This window comes from Ictidomys tridecemlineatus, chromosome 5 (genome assembly GCF_052094955.1).
Source record: "Ictidomys tridecemlineatus isolate mIctTri1 chromosome 5, mIctTri1.hap1, whole genome shotgun sequence".
Classification (NCBI taxonomy): Eukaryota; Metazoa; Chordata; class Mammalia; order Rodentia; family Sciuridae; genus Ictidomys; species Ictidomys tridecemlineatus.
Window position 1 is genome coordinate 157,531,378 of NC_135481.1, and position 24,482 is coordinate 157,555,859.

The 24,482-nt window shown below is 39.6% G+C and overlaps 1 protein-coding gene across 8 annotated transcripts in view; it reads right to left on the reverse strand.

Moving 5' to 3' along the window:
- Positions 1-24,482, reverse strand: part of Rin2 (Ras and Rab interactor 2) — a 219,266-nt gene that overhangs the window by 156,275 nt on the left and 38,509 nt on the right. For all 8 annotated transcript variants that reach the window (XR_005729680.2, XM_040275766.2, XM_078051340.1 and 5 more), the window contains one exon: positions 22,471-22,586. The gene's annotated coding sequence lies outside the window, so the exon portion shown is untranslated. The remainder of the gene's footprint in view (positions 1-22,470; positions 22,587-24,482) is intronic.

Consider the following 24,482-nt stretch of genomic DNA (forward strand, 5'->3'; position numbering starts at 1 on the left):
GTTTAATCCCTGGTACCAAAACGAAACAAACAAACAAACAAAAAATTAATGAACTACTAACTTGGATGCAGGGACTTGTTAAAAAAAACAAACAAAACTGAAACTAAAGAAACCAGCAGTCTCAGGACCTCATACAAAGTCATTAGGATTGACCTTGGCTGAAAAACCAAGTGATTGCATCAAAATGATATCTAAAAATGTAAATTTCATCCTTTACTTGTTTCCTTTTAAAAATATGTATCTGGACACCTGCCATTTGTGTATGTCTCACATCTTTGGACCATATTCCCTACACATTGACAATGCCTTGAGGGATAATTCCCATCTTTTTAACACAGAATTCAAAAATAAAACACTTCCAAGATGAGCTCATGAAAGGTTTTGTTGGGAACTGAGAGATGCGGGCAGGGTCAGGGGCCTCATTTTAGAGTCGGGGCCCTAACAGAGCTGGTGTGGCTGTAAGCAGCAGCTAGGGAGGAAATTTCCTGATTCAGCGGCCTCCTGACCCTGGTTACAGTTAACCAGCCCCTTAATAGGATGATTCTGTTGTGCCATCATGGGAATCTCTTAAGAAGCTTAGTCTGATCCACCCACAATTCCTCTGTACCTCTCTCTGCCTAAACCAGCTAGAGGCCATTCAGTAGTATGCATCTAAAAGCCCTGACCACCACATATCCTGTCACCCACAACAGTGGATTGTGAACACTATAAGCCCCACAGTATACATTCATCAAGCACGATGCTGATGCACAATTTAGGATGGGGCTATGTCTCAGTGTAAATTGAAAATATCCTAAGTTAAAAAAGCATTTAATACGCTTAACCTACCCATTTATCCTAGCCTAGCCCAGACTACCTAAACCTGCTCAGAACTCTTACATTAGCTTCCAGTTAAGCATTGCAAGACAGTGTTGTATTCGGTAACCTGGGATGAGATTAAAATTCAAATCAGAGATGAGATTTCTACTGAAATCATGTCACTTTTACACCATTGTGAAGTAAAAAAAAACCAAAAAACATAAGCTGAACAAGTGGAAGCCAGGGACTGTCTGTGTGCTATAGAAACCCAGTATACAAAGCAGATCATAAATGGAGTTGTTTTAACATAGATTGGTTTCCCCAATCTTTTGCCCTCTAGAACTCCAGGGTTCCTGGAGTTCACCTATAGGAGGAAGACAAACTCCTTTACAATGAGAATAAAGAGGGTCTTTCATATGCTGGGCCCAGCCTGTCTGTCTATCTTCTAACATTAAATATATAAACACACTCTAAAACTTTGGGTTTCTATAAATGTTCATCTACTCTTCACTTTCTAGAATGTCCATTATGAATATATCTGCCAGGAAAATGCTTATGTATTCTTCAAGACACAGACCAATCATAACCTCCATGAACCTCTCACCAAATATTTCCCATTTCATGGGTGTAAATTTCAATAGCCTCTTGGCATACATGGGCCTACCATTTTCAGATGGAATTATTCTCTAATGATGATCTCAGATAATCTGTAAATTTTGATGAGACACACATTTTGAATCATTAATAAACCCTGTTGAATTGCTCAGACTTTTCTTTTCCTTTTACCCACAATATCCACCAGGGCTTCACATCAGCCAAAACTAGCAGGAAGCCAGTTAGCAAGGGAGCCTGAGAGAATATAACTGATTGGGCCAGGCCACTTGTTAAACCCAACTGAGTCACAGAGAGGCAGGCATGAATCTAGGGGTGTTGGATGGAACAATCAACTCAACAGAGCCTCATAAAAGTCAGTGAGATTGAAAGGAATGGGCCGTGGTTACAACATGATAGAGAGACATTGACATTGAAATACTGTCTTGGCCCTTCTTTTATGCATCATCCTTGAACAATGTGGTGAAGACCACCTGCTGAGGTATAGCGTTCTCCTACTATATGAGAATACCACTTTCTGGTGTTCTGTTCATAAGATATCCATTTAAAATTTTTTATTTGTTCTTTTTAGTTATAAAAAGAACAAATAAAAATATACAGTAGTATATACAGTATATCCTGACATATTATACATACCTGGAGTATACCTTCCCTTTCTTTTAGTGGTACATGATGTGGAGTTACACTGGTCATGTATTACTATATGAACATGGGAAAGTTATGTCCCATTCATTCTACTGTCTTTCCTATTCCCATCCCCCTTCCCTTCCCTCCATTCCCCTTTGCCTAATCCAAATACTTCTATCCTCCCCTCTTACTGTGTGTTAGCATCTGAATATTGGAGAGAACATTTGGCTTTTTTTTTTTTTTGGTATTGGCTTATTTCACTCAGCATGATAGTCTCCAGATCCATTCACTTACTGGCAAATACCATAATTTCACTCTTTTTATGGTTGGGTTGAGTAATATTCCATTGTGTATATATAACACAGTCTTTTTATTCATCCATCTCTTGAAGGGCATCTAGGTTGGTTACATAGCTTAACTATTGTGAATTGAGCTGCTATAAGCATTGATGTGGCCATATCATTGTAGTATGCCGATTTTAGGTCCTTTGGGTCTATACTGAGAGGAGTGGGAGACCTGGGTCAAATTGTGGTTCCATTCCAAGTTTTCTGAGGAATCTCCATACTTCTTTCCAGAGTGGTTGCAGCAAATTGCAGTGCCATCAACAATATATGAGTGTATCTCTTTCCCCACATCCTTGAAAAGAAATAGATTTTTTTTTTTAACAAATCCTATGTATTTGTGCATGAGTTTTCATGTTGGAAAGTAAGAATGAATGAAGGGGAGAAAAAGTACCAAAGAGCTACCTAACGACATAACATCACAGCCACCTGTCAAAGGCAGGAAGTGAGGAATGTATCCTGCTATAGAAATCAGGAGGAGAGGTAGAAGACACCACTGGTGGTGGGATCCGATTATTCACACACATTCTCATGGCACTGCTGTGATGAAAACATGGATGACACACCCTTGACCTAACTCCCTGGCAGATTCAATCTTTAGAAGATTGAGAAAGTAGTGAGAGGAACTTCTATTCTTGACTTACTTCCAATCAGCAAGGAGGCACTGACTGGAGAAGTGGAAGTGATGGGCACTGGGAGAGGCAACTCTTACGTCAACTTCATGGCCATGACAGCTGAGAATGGGAAACCTCGTCAGGCTGGGGATTTTGTCATTTATGAGCAGAGATTTCAAGAAGTTTAAAGGTGAGCTGGAGTCTATTAAAAAAGTGTCTTAATTCCCATCAAGCAGAATGGGGAGTTCTGGCAAGTGAGGTTCAGACACCATAACGACAAATAAGCAAATCAAAGCACTAAAGGAGAAGGATCACAACAAGCAGATGGATGGATTGACGTGTGTGTATGGACAACGTTGCAATGAGCCAATAGCTAGAAAGGACAAAAGTATGGTAAAGGTTCCAGAGACATAGGTGAATCCCAAATAGTGGAGTGGATCTATATTAATAATGTCTTAAAAAATAATGTCCAGATAGAGAGTGTGTTACAAACAAAAAGAGCTCAGAGAACCATAAAATAAATTTGTAAAGATGCTTGTAAAATACAGTAAGGTTGAATAGTTATAGATCAAAGGGAATCTACTAAATTCCTTGCCCATTTAAGTACTGAATTCACTTAGTATGATCGAATAAAGACTACAAGGTTGGGAAGAATCTATTAATACGTAGATTGAATCCTAAAGTCCAGAAGGTGGTTGCAAGAGGGTATCTGAATGCTCTATAGGCATTTCCATCTCCATCACATGCAAAGCTGTGGCAAAAGATAAGATGTATGTGAGGTTATTTGTGACCATCTTTTAACATTAAAGAGAACTGAGAAGGTGCTGGACAAAGTCAGTAGATAATATACAGCCCTGGTTCCAAAAACAGAAAATGTTGTGCCCAAAGGACACCTCAATGTAAAATGAATTTTTACAAGAATGTTATCCTGATAAACTGATGCCTGGGAAAGGGTTAGTTGCCCTCCCCTTCTGTCAGCCTTTCTTCAGAGAACCTGATTAATCATAGGTCCTTACCTTTTGGATTGTAAATAACTCTCCTTAGAAGTCAAGACTTTTGAAGTGTAAACACCCCTGTGAGAGGCTTCAGGCACAAGGCTTGAGACCTGTGAGAAGGGCCAGTTTCTCCCCTTTATTGCTCTCTGCTTCCTGCTAAAGACCCCAGGCAGGACCTTCTGCAGATTTGAAATTTTATGGCACCAGATAGCCTATAAATGTTTTAAGAAACTATGGGGGCAAGGGGGTGGCAGGGGGCTCAGAATTTGGAGTTTGATCTCCTCTGGGCCTGCCGGCATAAAAGTAAACTTTTGAGTTCTCCCATTCTTTGAGCAACCTTTGCTGCTTCTTGACCAGTTTGCTTCCCACAAGAACATGGGAATAGACTCCTCCTGTTATGAAGCCGAGGGCCATTTTACATATGACTCTGGATGAGAATTTTGGTGTCATAGTGTTTGGTGACCACAAAAAGTGGTCATATTCAGGGGTCAGTTTGAGTTTTCAGAGATAAGCCCTATCAGTTTAGCTAACTGTTCTTATGTGTTTGGCAGAGCTATTAGACTTAAAAAAAATGTAAAAAAAAAAATTGTTATATAAATCTGAATGTCAAAAAATGAGTGACAAATAATGACACTTTTTTAGCTAAATGAAAAACTATGCATAAGAGGATGATGATACAGTGGCTAAGTGTCCCCCCACAAAAAGCCTTAGTAGCTAAATTGCTACCCCCAAAAACCAGCCTGTGCTGCCTGGGATGTTTATTTAAAAGCTAAAGGAGAGGTGTTTTGTGGATGTTAATTTGACAAACATCTTGGAGAGAAACAGTAAATTTTATAGTTCAATGTTTCCTAAGTATCAGTCACTCATATAGTGCACTCACAATTCCTAACACCGTGTACTGTGAGGGATTAAGGATTTTCCTTGAATTTGCTCACTTTTTAACTCAAATTGATGTCAAAGTCATTTAATGGATTTGTGTGCTAATTACATATTTATACCAAAAATGAAATTCATAAGAATTAAAATAAAAATGTAAAAAAAAATGTTAATTGGAGTTCCATTCAGAAATTTTCTGAGCTCTATCTAGTAATATTTGTAACACTTTGGAAAAAATAGAACCAGAAAATACAATGAGGATACAAAATACAGTTCAACTAGTTGAGACAATAGGTTCACAAAATGAAATGTAGCAGACAATTCGAACTCCAGGGAGTGGAGTTCAGGGAACACTGCAGAGCACATGCTGGGAGATGGTGCAGCCTCTCCAGGGCATGTATGAAAGGGTCTCTAGTGTGAAGTTCCAGCTTAGCCCAAGATGATAGAGTTGCTTGAGTAAATGATAAGCATTTAGGCTTATCCAAAGCACTTCCATGAATCCTCAGCTCTCAGTGAGACAGTAGGGCTCAGTATCGATGGGCACCCATGGTGGGACTCTACCACACCGAATTGAGATAAGGAAAGACTCCAGGAAGTAAAAGAAAAATAAAATCTGTCCAAAAAGACAGCGGAGGGTGGTTAGCAGAAGAACCTGGGAAGGTTTAGGTTAAAGGGAAGAGTGGGAAGGGAACTGGGGTGAGGGGAGGAATCTGCCTTCTTAAAATTAGGCTCCACCTACTTGGCTCAGGTTAAGAAAGATCTGTCTAATAATTGGAGCTTCCTACACATGGAATGAACTGCCAAGGAAATTAAAGGGAAGATCAAGAATATGCTGATCGACCATTTGATGGAGCCTGTTGAGAAAGGCTGAGTCCTAAATCAGATTTCCTTAGAAGCAGAAGCTAAGGTGGGGATTCAGATTATTGGGAGCGTCTTACAAGGAAAGCAGGGTGGGGCAGAATAAAGAGCAGAACTGTCACCACAGGTGAAGGCTGGTCTTGGCCTGGCCCCATAGGGAGCTGGGCAACATGAGTCACACCACATAGTAATACCATTTGAGTTGAGGGGAGGGGCTGCACTTTACACCCTTGTATCATTCTTTGGTCCTGCTGGGTGTTTTCTTCTGGATGAGGAGGTCCCCACTGGCCTAGAGCAGGTGTGTCAAAAAGCAAGCTACTGAGAACCATTGCATTTCAGTACCCACTGCAGCTGAGGGGTGGGTCCTCCACCTGGCCAAGGGAATCATGGTGGATTAGCTTCAAATATAGTTTAAGAGAGTAGCCTCTGAGTGTGCCTTTCTGTTCGAAGATGATGGGTGGGACTCGGGTTTCTGTAACTCATGTCTTGGATTCATTTTTACAAATGATAAAGGCCATTTTTTTCTTGTTGTCTACTACTGTGTCCCTGGCAGCCAGAATTCATAAAAATATTTCTTCTGAGATTCTGAGAAGCTCCTTGAATAGTTTATGAAGTCTACATCATGCAGGGGCAGATCTAGGTTTTAGGAAGACTGAGGCTTATTTTATTTTGGAAGCCCTCTTTATGAGAAAAAATACAAAATTATTAGTGCAAAATGCCCACAGACCCCATAAAGGGCACCACGAGGAAGGGAAGATTCTCAAAGGACCCTTGAGTGTTATTAGACACATCAATCTATACCTGTGTGCATTAATTATTGTCATATCAATAGGCCCAATGAGGCACACACACTCTCTCTCTGTTCCCTCTCTCCCTCTCTTTTTCTCCCTGCCCATGCCCCCCAATATCCATTTGTATGGTCTCCAGGCATGAAATGTACCCCCTCAGGATCTACAGGTAGTAAAAGCTTTATTTTCATACTGTACCTCTCTTAATCATTTAAGGGTGCTCTCTATCTTAAAATCCTAAATTAAAACACTTAGTTTTCATCTTTCAGTTATTTCTCTTCCATTTCATGTACTGAAGAGGGTGATACATGGCCCATAATTCATTTAATCATTTTTCTATTCAATATGATGCACCATCTACAATACACCATGCAGTCAATGAGAAATAACAGACATGAAAAAATGTTTCCCTCTGTCTCCAAACACATACTAAAAAACTCAATGCTAAAATTAGCTGGGAACGGTGGTGCACGCCTGTAATCCCAGCCTCTTGGGAGGCTGAGGAATGAGGATTGTGAGTTCAAAGCCAGCCACAGCAAAAGCGAGGCACTAAGCAATTCAGCGGGACCCTGTCTCTAAATAAAAATACAAAATATGGCTGGGGATATAGCTCAGTGGTCAAGTGCCCTGGAGTTCAATCCCAGAACTCCCCACCAAAAATAAAATAAAATAAAATAAAATCAATGCTAAAATTAAGATTTGTATATTTTTCTTGGTCTGCAAATTCCAGAATAGCAAGTATTCCAGTTTCCTCACCAGGCATTAGCTTCCATGGTAGATCCACACAACTGGCATTGTAGTTTACAGTTAAAAATTATCAAATTAGGGGGAATAATCTAAGACTTGGGCTTCCTCTGATATTAATTGAGTTAGGTTTATGGCCTATGTTCAGGTTAGCGTGTTATTTATGATATTGCCAACAAATATGACCTTCTAGAGTTTGGTAAGTTACAACTCTTAGAGTGTGATTAGCCTGGCAGAAAGCTGAGAGATCCTTGAGTACAATTAAAGTGGATATCTGGTTGACTGACTTCCCTTTTCTCTGTCATTGTAAACCTTGGATAATTACTTATGGTACTATTTCCCAGTGTGGTGCCCCAAAATTCTTTTCCATATTGTACTTCAGGTCTTCCCCTAATTCAATTCCATTGGTGAAAAGGTTGAGGCCCAGGAAGCAAAATTATATACCCCAAATCTCAATGCCAGGCAGAGTCAGAGCTGAGATTGGAACGTGTGTGTTCTTGATTTTCACCCAAGAGCGCTATCCTCAACCACACGTCAACATTTAAATTCTAATTCCGAGTGGGAAGGTTACTATGCTCTGTATTACCCCGAGCTACCACATGATTGACAGTGCAGGCCAGAGCAGAAATACCAACCAAGGTTCTCTTGTCTCAACAGGATAAAGCTGGCAATCTTTGTTTCTGCAAGGGTTGCATTATACTTTATGTTCACTTAATGTTTGATCAGGCTTTTGTTTGTGTGACCCAGTTCTGATTTTCAGGTCAACCATGTCCAACCTTTACCAGGGTGTACTGTTTTTCTGTTGGCATTTCCAGCTCTAACTCTCCACGCTAAGAGACTTATAAGAAATCTGAGGTCTAGGAAGGTAAAAATAGTTTCCCAATGCTACCCAGGGCTCAAACTAAAATTTGATCTTCTAATACCCTGTTTTCCCTATTTAACTGGCCTAGCCATTTGCCCCTGCTCATAAAGTGTTGTAACTACTTGCACAGGTTTTACTCTAAATTAAAAAAAAAATAGAGTTCTCTTTATTGCAGATAGCAGACAAAGCACTCTCAGGTTAGGTGATATCAGATGTAGGCAGAATCATGTCTACCCTTTGTGGGTGGGTGGAGGGTCAAAGCTGTCAGTGAGGAATGTTACAAATAAGTGGAAACCTCCTGATAATAACAGAGTTGATTAAGATATGACTTTAGGAATGTCTTTAGAAATCTAGTCTATGAAGAAAAATCCCTTGGCTTGAAATTTTTTGAAGTCATAATCAAGTAGTTTAGATAAAAATGTTCAAAATAAATGAATCTGTTCCAAGGTTTCCAAAACTGCATCCACAGACACTATGCATATGCCATAGGCAAAGGGGCTGTGATCAACTCTTAAGTCTGTTTCCTAAGAGCAGAAGAGTGCCCCAAAAGCTTCTTCTTCTTCTTTTTGTGTGTTTTATTTTATTTTTATTTCTTTCATACATGACAATAGTGGAATGGATTACATCATTATTATCCATTCACAACACAATTTTTTGTAACTCTGTATATAAAGTATGTTCACACCAAATTATGCCATTAACATGAGCTCTCTTATTGATTTTTTTGCATTATAATTCTTAATACATCTTTATACCACAATTTATCATATCTCTGTTTGTATATAAGGTATGTCGACACCAAATTCACGTCTTTATACATGTATTTTGTATAATGGTGACTGTCTCCTACCACCATCCTTGCTATTCCCCTTCTCCCCCCCTTTCTCTCCCATCCTTATTCCCTATCTAGAGGTAATCTTCCTCCCCTGCTCTCTCACCCTACCCCACTTTGAGTCACCCCCCTTATATCAGAGAAAACATTCAGCATTTGTTTTTTGGGGATTGGCTAACTTCACTGAGCATAATCTTCTCTAATGCCATCCATTTCCCTGCAAATGCTATGATCTTATTCTTTTTTGGTGCTTAGTAATATTCCATTGTATATAAATGCCACATTTTTTTTTTATCCATTCATCCACTGAAGGATATCTAGGTTGGCTCCATAGTTTAGTTATTGTGAATTGTGCTGCTATAAACATTGATGTGGCTGTGTACCTGTAGTATACTGTTTTCAGGTCTTTTGGGTATAGTCTGAGAAGAGGAATAGCTAGGTCAAATGGTGGTTCCATTCCCAGCTTTCCAAAGAATCTCCATACTGCTTTCCAAATTGGCTGCACTAGTTTGCAGTCCAACCAGCAATGTATGAGTGTACCTTTTCCCCCCACATCCTCGGCAACACTTGTTGTTATTTATCTTCATAAGAGCTGCCATTCTTACTGAAGTGAGATGGTATCTTAGTTTTGATTTGCATTTCTCTGATTGCTAGAGATGATGAGCATTTATATATTTGTTGAATGATTGTATATCCTCTTCTGAGAAGTGTCTGTTCAGGTCCTTGGCCCATTTATTGATTGGATTATTTGTTTTTGGTTTTTTTGTGCTTATCTTGTTGAGCTCTTTATATACCCTAGAGATTAGAGCTTCATCTGATGTGTAAAGGGTAAAAATTTGTTCCCAGGATGAAGGCTCCCTGTTCACCTTACAGATTATTTCTTTTGCTGAGAAAAAACTTTTTAGTTTGAGTCCATCCCATTTGTTGATTCTTGGTTTTAATTCTTGTGCTATAGGCGTCTTATTAAGGAAGTTGGGGCCTAGCCCCACGTGATGGAAATTAGGGCCTACTTTTTCTTCTATTAGACACAGAGTCTCTGGTTTAATTCCTAGATCCTTGATCCATTTTGAGTTAACTTTTGTGCATGGTGAGAGATAGGGATTCAATTTCATTTTTGTTGCATATGGATTTCCAGTTTTCCCAGCACCATTTGTTGAAGATACTGTCCTTTCTCCAGTGCATGATTTTGGCACCTCCCAAAAGCTTCTTAACCAAATGAGACATTTGTCTTTTTTAATAGTGGATTCACCTTTGTTCTACGACATACAGGTGAATTCACTGTATGCCGTAGAGCAAAGGTGAATCCATGCATTGCTGCAAACCACACAAACCCCCAAACTGAGGTTTCATTATTTCTTCCAAAGGAAGACGCTACAACCACTTTTACCCTGCTCCCACAGCTGATACTAGTCATGGGCATGCTAGGTATCTTGCTTATGTATGACCAACTAGTTTCCCAGAGGACTCTGTGGTCTAGCGTGCTCTAGAGGAAACGGCCAGCGATGAATCACAGTGCCCAGCACTGACTCATCGACTAAAAGAAAAGACGGAGTGGGGGGAAAAAGCAACTAAAGCCTAAAACCACACACAAACTCACGCATGAAAAATTACCCCACTGTGCATGCCAGGGTAACTTCTGCTTTTTCAAAGTCCAAAAAAGAAGAAGAAAAGCAAATCTTCAAAACAGAGCCTAATAAATCTATTGATGGCAAAACTGAACCAGTATAATATCACATGTAGTTTCACAAAGAAGTGAATTATTTTCAGTGAAGCTGGTGTTTGTCATAAGAGGAGCCCATAGAATCGGTTTTGCCCAATCTCAAATATTCCTTTGAATACCTTGTTTCATTTTCACTGAATACTATCAAACTTAAAAAATTTTAACTTTTGCTTAAATTACTTTTCCTTCATGAATAGAATTCTTGCCTCATTGTAGGTCTTCTCTTAACTAGCATAATTTGATTTTTCAGTCATAAATTATCTAGGAATCCTCAATAAGAGAGTAAAATTAGGCTCATCAGAATCAAATGAAAAAGCAAATAAAAAACCAAATAAACTAAAAGCAAGCTTCAAAGTTTTGGGGATCAGTTACTTTGAAATCTGAAATCTGACATGACTAACTTGACAAAACATACTATGAAGTTAATATTGGTTAGGATTTGGTTTATTCTGGCACCAGCAATGGACAAGTGGATTTTAAAATTGGTGTAGAACAGGGATTGAATGACTTTAACAGTGAGGGGAGGAAGGAGAGGCTTTGGGTAGATGTCTTGGATGGGAGAAGGTGTTGTGAGTAGTCATTATGGTAATTTGTAGTGATATCAAGAAACAAACATATCACCTTTTGGGTGAAGGTCATTTCAATGAGTGAAAAGGCGAACTCAGGCTTGTGGAAAAACTGAGGAGGAGAAAGAGGAAAGACGGATGGGGTGAGTGTACAATATGGCCCTCCATCCATGTATCCAGATGCTACAGAGAGTTGAGTCCAAAGCACATAGCCGGTTAGGTTTTAAAGTGAATTATTTTGTTTGATATTTTCCACATCTAGGAGTCTTCTCCGACCAAGCAACCCAAATCAGTAAAACCTTTACTTTGTATTTTACTGTGTGACTTCTCAAACACACATTTGCCCTCCAGTTGCCAATAAAAACATAACAAAACACTACCAGGAACAGTAATTCGGTCTCAAATATTTGTTCTCCGTATCCTGCATTTAATAATACCATTTTCCAGTTCTGACCTACTTAACACATTTTGTCACTTTTTTATTAGACATAAATCACCCATCGGGTAGTCATGTTATAAACATTCTGATTTTCTATAGTTTATCTGTCTCATATTTTCAAATTTTGAAATTTTTAAAACATGTTGAGACCACACCCCAGACAATAAAGACACATTATTTTCCAGTTGAAAATTTTCAACATTTTGGTTATAAATTTATGCGTTGCAAGTTTGTTACTGAAAATTAGATAATACAGATTTAAAAATCTATAGGTCTATTTGTTAATCTTCAAATTAACAAATTCAAGGATATCCTTCCAGAACCTTTATGTAACCATCTATCTCTGCCTCTTTGTTATGTTTTATTTCATTTTGTAATATTTATTACAACCTAAAATATATTGTGTATTTATTTGCTTTATTAGTATCATTCATTTCTATTTGTGTGCATGTGTGTGTGGTACTGGGGATTGAACCCAGGACCTTGCCCAGGTAAGGAAAGCACTCTATCAACTGAGCTATGTCCCCAGCCCCAGTATCATTCATTTCTCCCTCTAGGATAGGAATCTCTTTAGGGGAATGTGCTTTGCTATTTTTGTTCAATGCTAAACCCTACCTACCCTCATGTAGTGTCTGGGACATTTGTAGGTGTCTATAGGGATTTTATAAAGGAATGAAAGAATAAATAATTGGTGCTCACTAAATATTTGAAAAATTAAAAGCTAGTTAGAAAAAGCCACCTGATCTTAAATCAGGAGATGACAAAAGGATCAGACACCTTTCCTTTCCACATCATTTTATCCGTGATTGGTTGATTAGTCCACTGATTTCTGTTATAACTCAATAAATAGCTACTAGCATGTATTTGGTTCACTTATTCTATGAAAAATGATAAAAGTAGTGAGTTTGGTGGTGGCGAAGAGACACCTAGAAATGGGGCTGATTGTACAGGTGACCACTCTGGAGTAGGGTGAACTGGCAAGTCTGTCAGGGAGCACACGTGTACCTGGGTTCCTGCTGAATCCCTCCATCCTCACAGTCGCACCCTATACTGTTAGGAAAACACACAGCAAGTGATTCTCAATCACATACAAAGAGAAAAGGTTGAGGAAGCTGCGTAACTTTCTGCAGGAACTGAAGAAAGGAAGACAATAAAAAGCACTTTCATATCTCTCTTTATCTACCATCTGGACCCTTTAAGTCACCAATTTCCTATTCACAGACAAAAAGTAGTCAAGGAAGTTTGTCTTGATTTAATAAAGATCCATTGTGCTGTTGCCAGACAATGACTATTTCTGGCAGAAGATTTAAAATCTGATCCGATCTTGCCCTTCCTTTTGATTCTTTTAGTGAATATGCCCAACGCTATGAGACAGTTCCTGAGTGTGCCGTTCTGGTCGGGGTGGGGAAGTGACGGGTGCTAGAATAGCTTATTAACTTTTTATTTGAAAATGATTTTGAACTCACAGGAAAAATTAGAATGTTCCTAACTCTCATCACTCAATGAGAAGAAAATAACAGAACAGAAAATAAGCAAAAGGCATGACCAGACATATCACCAAAGAAGGCATATGAATGACAAGCCCGTGGAAAGATGCTCTGCACCATGAATCATTAGGGAAATGCTAAAACCACTATAAGATGCCACTACATTCTTATGACAATGACTAAAGTAAAAGAGACTGAGGATACCACCTGTTGGGGAACACACAGAGAGACTGGAACTCTCATACACAGCTGCTGGGGGTATAAACTGGTGCATCCTCTTTGGAAAACAGTTTGGCAATTTTATAAAGAAAGAAGCATATACTTATCATATCACCTAGAAACTCTACTCAAAACAACTAGACATAAAACTTGTATGTAGATGTTCATAGCAGCATTATCCATAATAATAAAACTAAAAACAATCCCAATGTCTACCAACTGAAAAATGGATAGGCAAAATGAGATATATCCATACAATGAAACACTAATCATTAGTCTAAAGGGAACAAACTATTGGTACCTTGATAACATTATATTGAGTAAAAGTAGTCTGTCACTAAAAAGCCATCTGTTATATGATTCTATTTACATGAAATTTCTAGGAAACTGCATAAATTTATTAAATCACTCATGTGTATACCTGGGTGAATGTTATGATATGTAAACATAACCAAATGACGCTGTTTTTAAAAATGGGAGCATACTCTAAACACTGTTATGTACTATGTTTTTTCGTCTACTCAAAACTATAACCCCAAAAGAGTTTTACATCAGCTCTTTCTATTTTTTATTTTATTTTTTTTACTGACTATATAATGATTGGAGGTATTTAGCTTCTGTTGTCCTCAGTTTTAAAAGCAATATATTCCTTCCATCCATTCCTCAAAACCTCTTCAAAATCCTGTAACAAATGCTACATGTCCCCTCACCACCCACCATTCCCAGATATGTCTAGGGCTTCCCTCCACAGGTCCCCATTACTACTCTTCCTGATTCTCTGGGAATAGGAGCATATTTGGATCACTCATGGGTAGTCCATAAATGCCAGGGGGTCATTGCCACTTGAAACCAAAGAGGGATGAGAGTTGTGGATACACACCCAGCTCCCTCACTCCTTGGGTGAAAACAACCCAGCAATGAGTTTATACCTTCTCCCAGATGTCCCAGTAGGACTGAGCCCCAGTTGCCCACAGTAGGAACCTGCTCATTAGCATTACAGATGCTCCTTGACTTACAATGGGATCACATCCCATCCATAAAGTAAAAATACCATAAGTCAAAAATACGTTTAAAAGTCGGATGTAGTGGCGCATGCCTGTAATACCAGCAATTAAGAGGCCGAGGCAGGAGGATAGTGAGTTCAAAGACAACCTCTGCAGATTAGTGAGACACTTAGCAACTCAGTGAGACCCTATCTCTAAATAAAACACAAAATAGGCCTGGGGATGCGGCTCAGTGTTTGGCTGAGTGCCCCCGAGTTCAATCCCTGGTACCAAAAATTCCAAAAATTAAAAAAAAAAATGCATTTAATACACTTATCCTACCTTAGCAACACAGTCCACTGTAGAAAATATTTGTTGTTTTCTCTCATGTTCTGTTGGAAGTTGCCCCAGCTCCAAAGATTAACTTCCCCATCCCCCAAGAAGAGCTGTCCAATGGTGAGCCCTGCTGGCTCACATGATCCTTACCCACCAATCAGACTAGCCCTGCTGGCTCACATGATCCTTACCCACCAATCAGAAAGCACCCCATGCCAACTGTCAAACCCTTCAACCATTAAACTGTCATAACTGTCAGACCACCCCTGGCTCTTTAAATATGCAGAGCTGTTGGGCATTTTCTCCAATGAGAGCCTTCTTCATTCTTTTATGTTCTATGGCTGACTGGGAGCTCTGCCCCACTGCTGCTGCCCAGAATCTCAAGAGAGTGTTGTACTGCACATATTGCTAACCCAGAAAAAGGTCAAAATTCAAAATTCAGTGTATTATTTCTACTGACTTTTACCCCATCATAAGTCAAGATATGAATCAGGAATATTGGTTGCTTTCCCTTCCATATCTACCTCTTTCTATTCCCACAATCCTTCCTGGAAGGAATTTACCAAGTGAATTACTTGCATCTAAATCTTTAACTCAGGGTCTGCTTTGGGGGGAACCTCAAAATAAGACACCGCCAAAAAATGACATTTATTAATTGGCTCATATATTTGGTACTTTCCACTCATTCCCTGTGAATTTATACAGATGGAAACCACTGAGTACACAGGCATTTTAACAGTATTAACAAGGCATATGATTTCATTTGTAATTTAATGAGAATGCTCTATCAGGGCAAATAAGGGGGCATCATTAAGGTACTGATCTTGGGGTCGGTGCTCATTTGCCTGTTTGCTTGGATAATCCATGCTGCGATACAAATAACTTATGAGACATTTAATGGTGCTATGCTTGGGTTTCTTCTGCAGGTCTTCTACACACAGCCAGAAACACAAAGTCATGCCACTCCTAGCATATGCTTTATGACTTAGAACTCACAAAAAGCATAACACAGCAAGCCTTTTCCATGCTAACTTGGAAAAAGTCCTGCAAATTTATGCCTGCAAATTCCAACCAATATGAAAGTTTTGCCTCTTCTTCTTCCAGCTAAATTTTATCCATGCCAGATGAGAGCGCCAAGGTATTGAGAGAAGCAAAGAAGTGACATTTTTATAGAATTCAAAGCCTTCGCCTAAAATGTAGGAAAACATACACATCCATAAAATTGACAATTTAATTCATTCTACTTGCTGCTCTTATTTCATTCTGACAAGCTAGAGCAACTGGTGTGTGCTGATTCTAAGTCAAAGCATTTTGGGCAGCTGCTGGGGTGGTAACAGGTTGGCCTTGTGAGAGAAACAAGTTCAGCAACTCCAGACACTTCATAAATCTAAGATGAACAAAGTCATCATACAAGATAAGCTAATTCCCAGCTAAGATCTGAGATCATGAAGAGGTTTCTGAAACCTAAGGTTATGCAGCTTTTAATATCATTTAATTTTTTTTTTTTTAGTTTTCAATGGAACTTTATTTTTTTAATTTATTTATAAGTGGTGCTGAGAATCAAATCCAGTGCCTCACACATGCCAGGCAAGTGCTCTACCACTGAGCCACAACCCCAGCCCCCTAATATCATTTTTATCTTCCATTAATAACAAATTAAAATGTCATTAAGGATTTGGGATTTTTCCCAAAGGGATCAATAAAACTGGCTTTAAATTTCACACCATAGTTGCCTAATTTGGTAGAAGGCAGAGGAAGAATGGTATAGTGCCTTACTAGCTTTAAAGTCAATAATTTAAAAACTCTTCCAGCAAAGACAGAATATATTACTCTGCCCCTTGACTTAGGTTTGACCATGAGACATGCTTTGGCCTCTAGAAGAATTCAGAAGTGTCTGTGTGCCAATTCCAAGCTTAGGCTTTTGAGAGGCCTCTTGGGTTTCTACTCACCCTCCTCCTGGACAACAGAGGAGCCTTCAGGTGGCAACTGCCCACCAACCTGGTCTTAGGTAGTACTTAGGTGTTTCCAACTTTAACTTAGCCATCAGCAAGGAACTGAGCTGCATCTAGGCCAGAAGCACAGTCATCTAGCTGAATCCAGCCTGTATTAGCCAACTCCTAGATGTGTGCTTTACTCAACCAAGATCTGTCCCACTGAGCCCAATCCACATCAGCCTCTGCCGCCGGGTCAACATTTAGTGACATGAGTGAAATAGACCTTATTTCAAAATTCCCACTGAGTTTGGGGGTGGTGGCACATGTAAGAGCTGGTGAAGAGAGCAATGGGGAACGTACAAGAAACCAAAGAAATAATGCAAAATAGACTTTACCTTCTTTCCTTCCCTGGGCTAATGGGTAGCAAGAGACGGATTATAATTATGATGCTCACAATTGCTTTAAAAAACTTCTCCACAACCTCTTCCCCAAATATGTCAACTGTTGTGTCCCTTAGTAGGATGATTCCAAAATGCCCAGTGGGACTGAGCCCAGAGCCTACACAATAACCTGCTCATAGTTGCAGACTGTGTGGTCTTGTTCTCCCTTCTTATCTCACTCCCAATTCACTCTGTTTCTGGGAATCACTGTCCATATCGATATCTGTACCCTAATTCTTGACCCAAACTAAGACACTGCCTCATTTTTACAAAGGAAGACTAACGCTCATGGCACAATTGAAATGTGTCAGATGCCATGACACATATGACTTCATCTCTCCGAGCCTCAGTTTTCTTACCCGTAAAATGGAGACAAGAATAGCACTTCCTTCCCTCGTGTGAGATAAGAACATGTAATATGTTTAAGACCTGACTCACGGCAAGCTTTCCATAAATGCTATTTATTTTCAAGCAAGACTTATTTATCCTTACTCTCAGGCTTCCAAGCTACATCTGCTCATGTTGGAAAGGATGGAATAGGACTGAGAAAAATAAGAGAGAGAGAATACGACTAGACAAGAAATAGAGTCTTTCACGTTAAATCACTTTAACATTCTCAGCCAGCTGATGGAAGCACCCACGTTTCACTAAACAGCATAGAGAACAACAAAAAAGATTCTCCATTGATTATACTTAGTGAAATGCTAGCGCACCAAGGGGAGAGAAGCCGTAATACAAACAATATAAAAGAGGGGTGTCCAGTGGGGATGTGGGTCAGGTTGCCCCCACACTCTTCCAACACACAAAACCCATCAGATAAACCAAGTGGAGCCTGAAGCTGAAGGTGAGCGGCTGGAAGGCAGGGAGAAATAGTGCCCTATCAGTTCAGGCTTGTCAAATTCAGGGAGGGGGTCTCTTTCCATTGACCCAGCGGTGAAAGAAGCTGCTTATTCTTTCCCTCCAATCAGTCTGCCAATCCCTCATCATTTGCTATCCCCAGCTGACAAGGAGAGAAAATAACAGCAAAGGAAAAGAAACTTCCTATCACCAAATGTCGACCCTGCGCTGCTGCCCATATCGCAATTCCCCCTTTCACAGACTTAGAGAGATGGAGAAATGGGGGTCACCCATGACTTTTCTATGCTGCATCTATCTCAGTCCCTTTTTACTATCCTCTTTGTTCAATCCTGTGAGGTGGCTTATATCACATTATAAAACATACAAATGGTTTTCTTTCCACCATCTCTATTGTAAAGCCTCTCATTCTCTCAGTAAAAATATTTGCATTTTAAGTGGCTTTATAGGTTACAGAGACAGCCACGCCTCCAAGCTCCCTGTATTTGTAAGGTGGCTTAGCAGTTCCTCCTATCAAAGGCTTAAAACTGTCATCTCTTGAATCTGGCCTGTCACTTGCTTTGATCAAAAGAATATGACAGCAGTGACATCATTTTTAAGCTCAAGCCTCAAGGGGCCTTTCATGCTATGCTACCTCTTTGGGAGCCTTGCTGCTATGTGGACGAGCTCAGCCAACCTGCTAGAGGTTGAGAGCCATGCAGAACAGAGATGAGCCACCCCACCAAAGCCTGCCCCAAGGTCAGCTCCCCGCCATCTGGCAGAGGACCAAAGAGGCACAAGGAGCCCAGAAGGCTCACTTAGACCAGGCAATCTCAGCTCATGTTGCCATCCTGCTGAACAAGAGATAAATCAATGGCTATTAATTTAAAAAATTTTTTTTTTAGTTGTTGATGGACCTTTATTTTATTCATTTATATGTGGTGCCTCACACTTGCTAGGCAAGCACTCTAATACTAAGCTACAATCCTAACCCCCAATGGCTATTAATTTAAGCTACAGATTGAGCATCCCTAATAGGAAAATCCAGAACTTTTCAGGGCATTCTTTTTATTTCAGATATTTATGTTAGGAATACTCAATCAATAATCTGTGCAAGTATGCCAAAATCTTAAAAAAAAAAATCCAAAGTCTTGAATACTTTTGATCCTAAGTATTTCAGAAAAAGGTTATTCAACCTGTCTTGAGTTTTGATGCAGTTTGTTAGGTAGCAAAGCTAATTAAAAAAAGTACAATTAAAGAATTAAACTTAGGGGCTGGGGTTGTGGCTCAGTGGCAGAGCAGTTGCCTAGCATGTGTGAGGCACTGGGTTTGATCCTTAGCACCACATATAAATAAATAAAAAATAAAGGTACATAAACAACTAAAAAATATTTTTTAAAAAAGAATTAAACTTAGGACTGGGATGTAGTACAGTGGTAGATAACTATATAAGGCTCTGGGTTCAATCCCCAGTACAAAAAAATTAAACTCATTTAATATTTTGCATGAATTTTCCATCCTTCATAATTAAAAAAATATGTATTATTACATCCTTATAGCTCTTAAGGGTATAGTTGAATACTGGATGCTCTGAACATTATAAGTGTAGGATTTATTCCCAGTTCTCAAGCAACTGCAGTAACATATACACATATACCTAAATGAAAGGTTAAAAAACACAGTTCCACAATTTCCATGAGCCAAGGCTGACCAAAAGTTACACATTTCATATTTCCACAACTCCCTAGTTATTTTCTTTTGCTATAATAGAACACCAAGACTGGATAATTTATTTTTTGGTACCAGGGTTTGAATCCAGGAGTGCTCAAATACTGAGCCACATCCCTAGTCCTTTTAATGCTTTATTTTGAGACAGGGTCTCGATAAGTTGCTCAAGGCCTCCTTAAATTGCAGAGGCTGGCTCTGAACTCGTTATACTCCTGCCTCCTGAGCCTCTGGGATAACAGGCACGTACCACTGTGCTGGGCAAGACGGGTAATTTATAAAGGAAGAAGTTTATTTTGGCTCACACTTCTGAAACCCCAAGAGCATAGAGCAGCATCTGCCTGGCTTCTGCTGAGGGCCTCATGGTGTAAATTAGGTAGAGCTGGGGCAAGGAGGCACTTTTTCTTGCTTCAGAAAAACCCATTCAGAAACCCAGCCAGTATCCAGAGAGAAAGACCTCAGTTCTGCAAGAAAAGCATTAATCCATTCATGAAGGATCTGACCCAATAAGCCCACACCTCTTAAAAGGCCTAAACATTCTCAACACTGCCGTTTAGGGAGTCAAGCCTCCGTGTGAGTTTTGGTGAGGACAAACCACAGCATATGCCAATGTCAGTTCTCTGTCCATGCATGGTGTATGTCTGTTTTCTCCTCCCTTGAAACTTTTCCACTTGGATAACAACCTAGTGAAATATGGTGTTTTAGAGCTCTGTTATTGTCTAGTTGCATTTTACTGAAGTTATTTATTCATACAAGTCAAACATAAAGATGTTTTATCTAACAGGAAAGACAGAGGAAGTGAGAAAGAAATCCTGAGCTTTGTTAAAGTGCATTACAGTGGGGACCAAGTCTAAAAAATCCCTGAGCAGGCAAAACCAGTCAGGTTTCCGAAGTGACCTAAGCTTTGCTTGATTTGTAAACAGAAGTGAAACTTAACTTGAGTTGTTTCCTGTATTTCCAATGTGATAAACCAAATAAGACAAGCATATGATTTTAAACAAATGTTTTCTTTGCTTTACATCCGTCCGGTAAAAGCCCTTCCCCCTCTACCCCCCCCCCCCTTATTTCCCTTGGTGAAGCTCCAGCACCACTTCTGGTTTAGAACTGTGTGATTCATGAATTGTTGATTGCTCAAACTCTTTAAAATGTTATTGTGCTTTAATTTACTTTTTAACAGCCTCAAAAGACAAGCTTTCAACATCAAGATAAGGCTTCAGTATTTATATCTGAAACTATTCACATCCGTATCCTATTGTGATTACTGTCGAGAAAACTCACATTTAACACTGTCTGGGATGTATGTAGTATGCACTTACGAATTATCGCCTATAAGTCAAGGTCTGTGCTGTAAGAAATGAGGTGAGGCATAGGAGAGGAAGACCAATCCCTGACCTTCAAAGGTTAAAGGGAGGATAGATATGTCACACAATGACTATTATTTTACATGATAGAAAAAAGCATATTTTGTAACAGGAGCATATGCCACAGGATCTAAGCTCATGGAGAGAAGATTGACAGCTTCCCAAGAGAATTTTATGTTTAAGCCAAGCTGGGAGGTATTTAACCAGGGGCCACATGAACATAATATTGAAAGCTAGATCTCTATAGTTTTGTTCTCTTGTCCTCTTATTCCTCTAAAGTTTTGCCAGCTTACTCCAAAAGAGTTTGCTTTTTGAAAACAGTTGTGTCTGAAGGGACCCAGCTTAGGAGATACATGGTATTGGAACAGTGATGAATCTCCCAAGCTTGAAACTGGGCAGCCCTGGGTTTGAATCCAAGCAACACATTCATTAGTGGTAAGGCTTTGGATGAGTCACTTCAGCTCACTTGACCTTCATTTTGGTACTTATAATTGAATATAATGATATTTACCTTAATTATGTTTCTGTGAGTTTAAATGAAGAGCCCAAAAGGACAGTGTTTATTTTGCTCATGAATCTGCCATGGGGGGCAGGGTTCAGCAGGGACAGATCATCTGGCACAGCTTGTCTCTGCTCTTCCAGTATTAAAGTGGGGAAGGTCTGGCACCAACCTACTAAAGCCTCCCCACATGTCAGGTTGGAACCCCTAAACGTGGCCTCTCTGCAGCATCTGGGCTTCCTCACAACATGGTGGCTGGGTCTCCAGGGCATGCATCCCAAGACTATGAACAAGCCAAGTGGCAGTCACATCACTCTTGCCGATCTAGGCTTTAAAATCACTTGGTGTCACTTCTGCCACATTGTATGTATCAATGCAGTCACCAAGTCTTTGTCCAGATTCAAGGGGAGAGAAAGTAGACCTCCCCTCCTGATGGGGGAGTAGTAAGATTCTAGAAGAGAAGTAATAGCATCATAACATTTTTAGAGCATATGATCTTCCATAGTGACCCAGACCAATGCCCTTTTGAGTCTCATTTTAAGATGGAGATTTACAATTCTATAAGAAAAAAAAAACCAGATAAAAAGTGGGTAGGGGAGAAAGGTAATGGAAAGTGTAGGAGAAAGGGAGAGAGGAATGGAATGGGTACTATTGATAACAGCTCTGTCCCCAAGTTGCCAGTTGGGTTATTTGTTATTTGTGGAGCAACATCAGTATCTAGATCACACTGTATGGTAAGAACTAAATGAATGAACCCATTAAAATGTTTAAGCCATGCCTAGCAAGTGGTTCATGCCCGCTACATGTGGGTGACTCTACTCTATGTTTTCAGAGCTCCTAACCTATTGATCATGGGGCAGCCCTGCTGCTACTGCATCATGACACCTGGAAGCAACTTCCACTGCAACATCATCCTCCCACTCACACCGACAAGCTTGGAAACAAATGTAATTCCAGAGTGCCATGCACTAGGTACATACCCCTTCAGGTATCTCTTCTCTCACTTCAATTCATCCCGATCTCTCCACCAGGCTGAAGGGCTTCCATATTTGATCTTTCTGGTTGAAGTTTAGAAGTCCAGATCTCTAGTCTCCATCTACAACACAAAGAATCCGCCATTTAAGATTTGTATGCATTTCAAAACCACCATAAACAACCACACAGAGGAAGGACCTCTTCCTGACCTGGCTCTGGGAGGAGACACTGACAGATGAGAGCACAGTGGTAGTTTTTCCTTCCCATGCTGATCTATCTTCACCTCTGCACCAGGAAACTGTGGAGGGGACTTCCTTGACCAGAATGCTTTCTAAATTTCATGCTGATGCTCAAATTTTTAAAATTCCAAATGGTTTTTCATTTGTTTTAAAAACCATTCTGTCATCTTTGTCAACTAAGTGACAATTCCTGTTTTCCCTTACACCTTGCATCACTCAGCTCCTTCTAAAAGGGCCCCACAGTCTTCCAGTCTAGGTGCCTGGATATGCAATTCCCATATTACCTCGTATTTAATTTTAACTATTTCTATTAACTCTCTACCCTTTTCAAAATTGCCTAAGTCCACGAATGCAGTCATTCTGCTTGCAAACAAAGAAAGCAAAATACAATTATTAGATCACAACTCAAGTTCTCTTTGACCATCACCACTAATACCCATATCCTCAGCAGAGGTGGACACTATTTTAATTTGGGTTATATCTTTCTATGTTGTTCTGTGTATTCTAGCATTCAATCACACACACACACACACACACACACACACACACACACACAATTTCCTTTTCTAAATAAATGTCTACCATGAATTCAGTCTCTTCACTTGTTCCATTCTTAGGATGTCTTATCAAACTTTCTAAACCACTATAAGATTCTCTTATTCGTTTTCCCCAGTACTGTCATAATATTTCACTATCTCAGGTCCTCTGTGTCTGCCTACAACTATATTTTTTTTGTTTGTTCTAATTAGTTATACATGACAGTAGAATGCATTTTGACACATGATACATAAATGAAGTATAACCTCCAACTCTCCACCAACATATTCCTGGCACCTTGCAGATGTTACATACATCTCTTCCTTCAGGTCTAGGTCCCTGTTAGGTTTCTGATCTGGAGAATCCTCCCTGGCCCTCTCTGGTTACATGAGAAGATTCAGTTCTCAGGCCTCAAAGCAAAATATTTGGACTTGAGTTCCAGATGAATCATCTCTCAGACAAATTAACTTTGGATCCTTGTGTATATAATGAGGTGATTATATTAGCAGTTATTACCTGCCTAATAGCAGTGATTATAATCTATCTCACAGGATCGTCCTACGCAGCCACATCAATGTTTATAGCAGCTTAATTCACAATAGCTAAACTATGAAACCAACCTAGGTGCCCTTCAACAGATGAATAGATAAAGAAACTGTGACATATATTCACAATGGGATAATATCCAGCCTTAAAGAAGAATGAAATTATGGTATTTGCTGGTAAATGGATGGAACTGGAGAATATTATGCTAAGTGAAATCAGCGAGGCCCAAAAAACCAAAGGCTAAATGTTTTCTCTGGTATGCAGATGCTAGTTCACAATCAGAGGTAGGGGAAGAACAGAGATACTTTGGACTAGACAGAGGGGACTGAAGGGAGGGGAGAGGCTATGGAGGTAGGAATGATAGGATAATTCATTATCCTATGTGCATTCATGATTACGTGACCTGTGCAACTCTACAACATGTACAACCAGACGAAAGAGAAGTTATACTCCATTTATGTATGATGTGTCAAAATGCATTCTACTGTCATGTATAACTAATTAGAACAAAAAATATATTTTAAAAAGATTGTCCTTAATTCTAGATAGGATAGAGGGGTGGGAGGGAAAAGGAAGGGACAAGGTATTAGCAAGCATAGTGGAATGCGATAGACATCATTATCCAAGGTACATGTATGAAGGTATGAATTGGTGTCAACATACTTTATATACAACTAGAGATATGAAAAATTGTG